Genomic DNA, 8,666 nt, shown 5'->3' with positions numbered 1-8,666 from the left:
ACCTGTCTTTAAATCTCCAACATCTAGTAGAACATGATACATAGCAAGAGCTTTCTAAGATTAGTTTAATTAAGCAATGAATATGTATGAGCTTTTTGTTATAATTATGTTTAGTTGCAAACTCCCAAAAGGCAGAGACTATACTCAACTAAGATATAGCTCAGTGATCAATACCCCCTGGTGGGGAAAGGTCCAAGCAGGTCACCATGCATTCTTCCCCTTAATCTTCATCCTGCCTCTCCTGGTTGTATAACCCTGGGCAGATCACTTAACCATGGAGCATTCCCACCATCTGTAAAGTGAGAGGACTGGGCTAGCTGGTCCACAGGAACTCCTCCAGCTCAATAACTCCATGAATCACTGGACAATATGTGACTTACTGAACAGGAAATTTCCTTTATAACCATTTCCTGATTTTTTACTTATATATACAGTAATATGTTTTTTAAGCCTGTATTTTATATTCAGGAGTAATCTGCAAATATATCAACATCTTTCTAGCCTAATATTTAATCCAGTAATCATTTTACCTCACTGATAAAGTGGATTCACCATCTTGGGATGAAAACTTTGAGATGCTTATAAGGCAATGATTTATTTGGAGCACTGGGTTCCTTTCTTTTCCAATAGAACTTTTAAACTATTTCAGGTGTGACCACAATGTAGAAAGATACCATGGTCCTCACTCTAGAAAGGAAAAATTAAAGAACAACAGTTTCAAAATAGAGGTAACAGACAATAGAACATGCATTCAGAGGCCATCAGGAAAGGCCATTCCTTCTCGTTGCTGAAAGACACTCGGAAGAACAAACTCTTCCTGCATATATGTACCACAGGAAACTATCACAGATGAAACTGCTTTCACTGTTTATCTGGTATAGACACAGCTTTCGAGTATGTTACGAAACTTTTCACCTTGAAGCAACAGTATTTTCAGGAAGGAAAAGTCAGTTTTGTGCTAGCATCTGAGAATACCAGTGCATGGTGTTTTATGTTGTTATATAAGTTCATTAGCATTATTTGGTGCAAAGAATGTAATCTTCAGGAAGTTAAACAAATCTGCAAGTGAGAAATCTGGCATTGTAAAAGAAGCAAAAGCAAGAGCGAGAAACTTTGACTGCCACAGGAGATTTTAGAGCAGGTGAGAAGATGTCTCAGGTGACGTACAGTTACGCGATCATGTAGGGGACGCAAGGAAATGCTGAAAAGGTCAGAGATTTGGCGGATTCAAATACATGATTAACTGTGAGAATGATGGCTGAAGAGTTCAATTTATACCAAGAGACAGATGCTCACATATTCTGAAAGAAAACGTGAACACGAGGAAAGTTTCTGCGGAGCCTGCACCAAGCGCTTTGAGTGACGAACAAAGCAGCAAGGTCTTGATGTCTGTGCTGAGCTTTCAGAGGGACCTGGGTGATACAATGCTTTAGGAAGAAAAGAGTGACCAGGAGTGAACCAAGGAGCAAGAGAACCGAGACTCAAGAGAAAGAGAGCCTTCCACAGACACATCACATCCCCAATGCTCCCCACCAAAAAATCCTGTATTAAATCATCGTTTAGTCAATACACAGTGGTGAGCACACACTAGGTATACAGAATTATGTTGAGCATAGCAAGAGCTGTAAATATGAGAAGACCTCATGCCTGCCTTCCAGCTCTTCATAATATAATGAAGGAAAGTAAGACAAGCATAAGAATCATGATAAATATCATGATATGTGGCAGGAAATGGTGAGTGGTGAGAGGCAGCGCAGCCTAGCACTTTTATGAGGCACCTACAGCTCTTTTCAGAATGAATACCAATGTGTTTCTTTTCTATCAGCAGTATACTCAACGTATCTTTCAAAGTAAAAGAGTATACTGATGTATTTGGAAGGAATTCTGGGGTGAACTTTGGTATTATGCAAAAGGGGGAAATTAGGATGAGTATCTTCACTATCCAGATGGCTTCAGAGTGCACTTTGCTCTAAATTGGTTTTGATCTGTTTTGTCGTGTTGATATGGTGGATCGCACAGAGGTAAAACAAAAATTTAAATAGACTTTAGAGGAATAGGTTTCCCACTTCTGAGAAAAGTTAAGAAGATGTGATGTAAGTTTTGAAGGGATTCTCCAAAATGAGTCCATCTATGGCTTCTCCAAAGGATGTCTCTAAGTAGGATGATGTCCATTTCATCATTGGAAAATTTGGCATGTTTATTGTAAAAATCATCGCTTAAGATCATATATTTTATAAGTTTATTCATTCAAAAGAAAACCATGCACTGAGTTCTTATGGTGTGCCTGGCATCTGGTAGAGCTAGATTTATGCATCCATCTCATCTAAAGTTTATAGACTGCTTAATTTTCATCAACAATCAGCAAATTAGTGGATTCCATGTTGACTTACATTTGAACCTAAAGGCTTATTTATTTTACCATCCACATTAAGGCAACATTATAGAGAGCTTTTAAAAGAAAAACAAATAGCTTTGGGGTCACAGGAGTAGAAAGAATCCCAATCTATCATTCAGCCAGGTTCAGCAAACATTGCATTATGAACCAGTAGCCCCTAATGAGGACAGCTCCAATACACTAAACAAATACGCCATTATACTTAATTGACTTAGATAGAAATCTTCTAATTTCCTGATTGTTTATGGACTTGAGCCCATCGTGGATGACAAAGTGGAGTATATGTGTGTTTGTGACAAGCATGAAGGGATATCTTAGGTATTAATGATAAAATGAATACATTTTACCATGTGCACCCAAGAGGAGACAAATAAGCATTGGACACTGCTTTGCACTCATTCTAATTCAGACCAGAGCATCATTAAGAATGATACTCTTACGTATCTGCAGCCTGTATGAATTTAGGGGTTTTTATAAATGTAGAATGCACCAAGAATGTAGTAATATGAGTAAAATATTACTAGACGTAGCCAAGAGGAAAGCAGAAGTGAGGAAATAGAGGAGCAACCATATAATGTACTGAGCTAGATACTTTCAAATAAACCAGTGTTAAAGCAACCATAGTAGTGATGAGAATCAAAATCAAGCACCTGATTTATGATTTGTGAATGATATCCTCATTATCTTCTGTTCCAGTGACTACTTGAGGGGCAAATGACTTCGGAAGAAGAAAAGGCACTTACATTTTAAAATCCCAGAAAACCAATAACCTTATTTGGCATTCTGGATAAATGCTTTCTTTTCTATTGGGCATTACCATGAGTTATGACACCAATGACCAGTGATATTAAAAGGTCTCTGTTGTTTTTGTCTTTAAGAATCTAGCCATGGACGTTTTCACATAATGAAAATAACAGTCTTGTTTTGGAATGTGTTACAATATAGCTTAAACATACAAATAAAAAAATTTATAAAGTCTAGACCCTAAGGCTGCCTCTGGGGTTCACTTTTGTTAATTATTGTGTGTCCCAGGTTGTCTTAGACATTTGAGCTTAGTTTTTCTTAAGGTAAAATGAAGAAAATTTGACTTACAGAGAGATGAGAACTATCCTCCATAAAAATGGCTCTGAAGATCCTAAAAGGCTGAACTTCAGCAAAATGATTCGTAGCAGCTATTCATCAAGCATTTATTTTGGTTAAGGTTGTAATGAAGACTTTTTTTTCCTTTTGCTGGGAACCACTATTTCATGGTTGCCATGAGTTATTCGAACAAAACTGCCAACCAAAATTCCCATAGTTCAGTCATGGAAGATTGTGAGGTATTTTAAGTGAGTAGCAACCTTGGTGAATCCAAATGGAAAAGAATCTATTGTAAATAAAGTGTTTGATGTAGTCAGTGCCAACATTTCTCCCCCAAATTATTTGTTGGTGGTATTTATGGGGTGGGTGAGTGGGAGGTGGGTTATGACTGTAGTTGAATTATTTTAACCCATCCATTTCAGGTGGTTGGGAAAAATGATAAATAGAGGGGAGAAATGTGTAAAAGGAGGAATAAGGAGAAAAATTTTGTAACAATGTTAGCTTAATTTAAGGAGGTACATGTAATTTAAATTAAATTCACTTACTCCATCTTGGAGGCTATGCCACCCAAATTTACATAATATATAGATCTAGGTGAAAACTAATATGTCCTCAGACCAATGAAAGGAAATATTCTTGGTCTAAAAAAAAAGCTAGCATTGCAAAAAACTCCCTGTAAAATTTCACCACTGAGATCTTTCACACGCCTTTAGAAAGTAGAGGGTTCATAGATTTTGCCCTGAAAATTCCAACAATCATTGTCGTACTGGGAGGGATCTGACAAATTCTTATTGTACCATCTGTTCGGATTTCTAGAAGCTTAATTCTACCCTTCTGTTTACAGGAAATATGTGTTTATAACATGGAGAGGGGGGGAAAAAACACCCCTTTTTAGGCTCCTACAAGGTAGGCTGTTTGGAAAAAACGAATAAGTCTAGCCAGTACAACAAGCTATAGAAGTCCTCTCAACGGACTCTGGAGAACAAAACTGACAATTTATTCTGCAAAACATGTTCACTTTTTATTCATTGTTATTCTTTACTCCATCTAAATAAGCTCCTTGTTGTAATAGGTGATAAATGTGTTTGTCGTTCTTGTATATTTCAGGATAACAGGATATGAGGTAAGGATTCTATACAGTAATATATGGAATTTTATCTTGTTTGCTCAATAAACACATCCGTTGACAGCACCTACGTACTTTGACCCACATTTACCCATTTTGAATACAGCTGTCTTCATTTAAGAAGACAGCTTCTCTTGCAATGTGCCGAGTATCTGCTGTATCTGAGGCTCTGCAGAATGCATTTCCTCAGTGCTCTGAAGCTGGCAACTTCGTGCCAGCCACCTGTGCAGTTTCCATTGGTACAAACACACAATGAGGCTCAGAATAAGTTACATCAGGCTGCATAGCAGTAATTCATGTGCAGATATAAGATTAAACGATATAAATAAAAAGCCAGAAACTGTGATTAGCGTTCAGAAGCAGGATCAGCAAATTTCAGATGAGATAAACCAATGTAGGTAATTTAACGACTGCTTAAAATACATTAGAAATATCTAGTTCCATCTCAGCGTAATTTGTTGGACATTTGATATTTGAGTCTCTTGGAGGAAATCTAAATTACTATAAAATAGGATCAACAGGAATCCACAGTGACATATTCATAGCAAGCCCAAGTGAATGCATGCTTTTAAAATACCTTCAAGTTCACTGAAAAAACAAGTTTTTTATTTTAATACGTATGTTGATTTGGGAAGGGCTATAAAAAAATGAATAGTCTGCCTCATTTTTCTAAATCACGTTAACATTAACTTGCATACATATAACAAAAAGACCTATGTCTCCTTGTGAATTAATCATTTCCATTAATAAGAAAATCTTTTAAAAGTAAGTTCACTCTTCCACAGTGGCTTTCACAAAATCCTATCTTTCCATCTGGGAATATTCTGTGGTTCTGGAGGATTGTTATGCCTTGGCTCTTCCTTTTCTATAAACGGAGGCATCGGAGGATGGCACAGAACCAGGAAATCTGAGCAGTTGCCTATGTGTGTCACATCCTGGACTCTACTCCTTAGAAGAGAAATTAATTTTTTCTTTCTTTTTTTTTTTTTTGAGTAACTGTAGGATTCCAAGAATGAAAACAATCCTGAGAAATAGTGAATCCCTATCTAAAGGTATAGTTGGGAGGAGATTATACCCCTGTATTTAGGGACGTACAGTGTGTTTAGACAACTTTCTACCATTACTAAATCAGAATACCTTTGGGCGGGTACTTTTTTGCACTATTGCCATTATAGAAAATCTTGATATTTGTAAGGGGCTTAGAGTTTCTGGAAGCACAGAATTCCCTTGGAGATTTTGTTTTTGTTTTTGGTGGGAGAGGTGAGGGGACAGATGTGGTAAATATGCAACTCTTCAACAAAATGGCGATGGCCCATAACTAGGTAAGCATATTTTTATTGGTAAAGGGAAAGTTTTTAAGTGTTTTTATGTCCTGGGTATGTTTTATTGCTTTTTTTGTTTACAATAAGACAAAAATCAATGAATGCTGTTTGAGTTTTATGAACCCTCGTAAAGGCAAGAATGTATGCATACACAAATATTTAGACATTCAGTTTACATGCATTATGTTTATGGAATCTCTCCATAACAGTAACAAATGTCACATTTTCATTGTACCCACCTCTGAGGACTTCTGATTTTCACAGGCACCATTTCATTAATGTTCACAATGTTCTAGAAACACCGAATGAGGATGATTAGTTTTCCTGTTGGTGCTGCAGCCTGAGAACCAGGGCCTAGAGAGATTGAGCAACCTGCTCGAGGTCACACAGAAGATCCTAGGAGCCCACAGGGGGTCATAGCAGGACGCTTTCCATAGATCATCATATCCTTAAAAAAAAGAAGAAAGTAAAGCACTGAATTCCAAAAGGCCAGAAAACTTGATGTAAATCCTTGGGACCTCAGTTGTTTTGCATATGCATATTGATTACAATTTGAAAGAAATATTTCCTTATGTTGTAAACTACATAGCTACCTAGCCATCTCATTTGCATCACAAAAATGAAAATACACACACACCAAAGATTTCTGATTGTCTCATGCAAGACTTTTAACATCCCATAAATAATTGGGAGGCTCCGAGTTTGTGTTCTTGATCTTCTTTTCTTCATTTGTCAATTTTTCATAAAATCAGAAATGAATAGGACCACCATCCACACATGCACCCTAATAACAGACCAAGGAGAAAAGAGGCCCCCAGTGTGAGCAACTGGCTGAGGTCATGTGTGCCAGGTTTCTCTTCCCGCCCTTTGCACACTGTGTTTTTGGAAAGAAGTCACAATGCACAGCCCACACTTACGATTTGGAAAATTATGGTCGACCTCCTTCAGGGAGCAGTAGACTGATATTTTTATTTACGAGATTTAATGCGTAACTCTTGAGATCAAACAGCAAAGTAAAAAGTGCACGTGTTTGATGCTCAGTGTTTACAATGGCTGTTTCCCATTCCCTGTTGCATGAACATAGGACTGGGATACACTTCCCACCTACAGAGCCCAGAGGTAGTCGCAATACCTGGTGACGTTAGTGAGGGACTTGAGGGACCACAGACACTGGGAGTTGGAAGCCCCTAGAGGTCATCAGTTCACCCCCCTCTGACCACAGGTGGACAGAGCATCCTTAGCAGCTCAGGGCCAGCAAGGCTTCACCGGGCAGCTGGGAAGTCGTGCTACGTACGATGCCACAGGATGAGGGCAAGTGTGAAACGTAGTAAATGAGGTTAAACAACATGCCAATAAGAAAACTAGAAAATAGAATTTTAGGCTTATGTTCGGTATAATTAAACTAACGTATATTTCTGTTCATGTAAGTTTGTCCACAGAAAAATATTAAAAGGAAATATAACGTAATAAAATTCTACATTCAGAGGGCTCAAATCTTTGTGTTATTTAACTTTTGGAAGTTCTTATATTTAATCTACATTCTTCCACTCTGTTCTGGAAAATTTTACATTATTCTATTAAGAAAAAAATAAGAAAACACCAAATGAGGATTTATCCTATGATCTTGCGAACTACAGTTTTCCTGCTTGAAATACCACACGAGGTTCAGCTGGTCACAAGCCTTTCTTCTTTCTACTCTCAAGTCCATGTAAACAAGAGCAGAAAGACACATTTGCACACAGATTCACGCCTTGGTCAGTCTCGGGGGGGCCCAGGTCCAAGAGCTTCAGACCCCCAGTCTGCCTTCATATGGGGCTTATTCAGAGGAAATGTGCCCCAGTCACTGTGGGCTTGCATATTCTCCTGGTCCACGGTGGCTGCCCGATGGTGAGTCTGCGCGTCACGTGGCAGGAATAACCACAGCCCAAGTCAGTAGCGCGAGGCGAACAAATGAGCCCCGAGATGCCTGGAGTTCTCTGATGCTCCTGTCAGCTCCTGCCTCTCCTAGGGATGGGTACTTTGTTCGGAAGCCATCAGTCACAGTGACTCTGACCTTTGGGTATATGCTAGACTGTTTCCATCACGAGATGTGCGTTTGCTTCCAAAGAAATGATCAGTGTCTCTGTAACTGATGACTTTATGAGACACAAATAAAAGAAAAATGGTCTTTAAAAAAACACAGCATGTCTAGAGGTGGGCTTGGGGAGACCTCCTTCCTGAGTTCTCCCCCAGTGGGGCGGGGGAGGGGGTCCCAGCGGACGGTCTCCATCTCTCACGGGGGAAACACTGGACGCTGTATGAAACTCACACATTCTGAATTTCTAAAATGTTAACTCCTTTTCCACTGAAATGTAAACTACAACTGGGAGATAAGATTGCTTACATTGGGCTATGGAAGTATTGATGACAGAATAATAATATAAAAGCACCTCTGCTCTCAAATTGCCAAAAAAACGAAGCCCAAACAAAATATACTAAACAAACAAAATATACTACAATTTAGTATATTTACATGAGAATTGCCTATCATAGAGAAAATTCAACGGTAAATGGCGCAGTAATTGGCTGTTGTCTTACAGAGGTCAAAGTTCAAAGTAGAGGCTATCTGGAGAGTGGGCTGTGATTCGAGGTGGGTTTTTAAATGGGTTTGATAAAGTCTTGTAAAAAAGCCAAAAGAGATGCTCCAATTTTAATGTTAAGTGGCTCTGCATTGGAAAAATGCCCAAGGGCTGTGTCTAGCATA

General features: G+C 38.5%; 1 long non-coding RNA gene across 1 annotated transcript in view; it reads right to left on the bottom strand.

The window, feature by feature from the left end:
* Nucleotides 1–6,192: 6,192 nt before the first annotated feature.
* Nucleotides 6,193–8,666, bottom strand: part of LOC133075717 (uncharacterized) — a 92,494-nt gene continuing 90,020 nt past the window's right edge. Inside the window, exon 3 of the long non-coding RNA XR_009697395.1 lies at nt 6,193–6,371. This is a non-coding gene — a long non-coding RNA (uncharacterized LOC133075717). The remainder of the gene's footprint in view (nt 6,372–8,666) is intronic.

Source organism: Eubalaena glacialis, chromosome 15, assembly GCF_028564815.1.
Source record: "Eubalaena glacialis isolate mEubGla1 chromosome 15, mEubGla1.1.hap2.+ XY, whole genome shotgun sequence".
NCBI classification, from domain to species: Eukaryota; Metazoa; Chordata; class Mammalia; order Artiodactyla; family Balaenidae; genus Eubalaena; species Eubalaena glacialis.
Note: the sequence above shows the minus strand (reverse complement) of the source record. Positions and strands in the feature narration are given on the sequence as shown.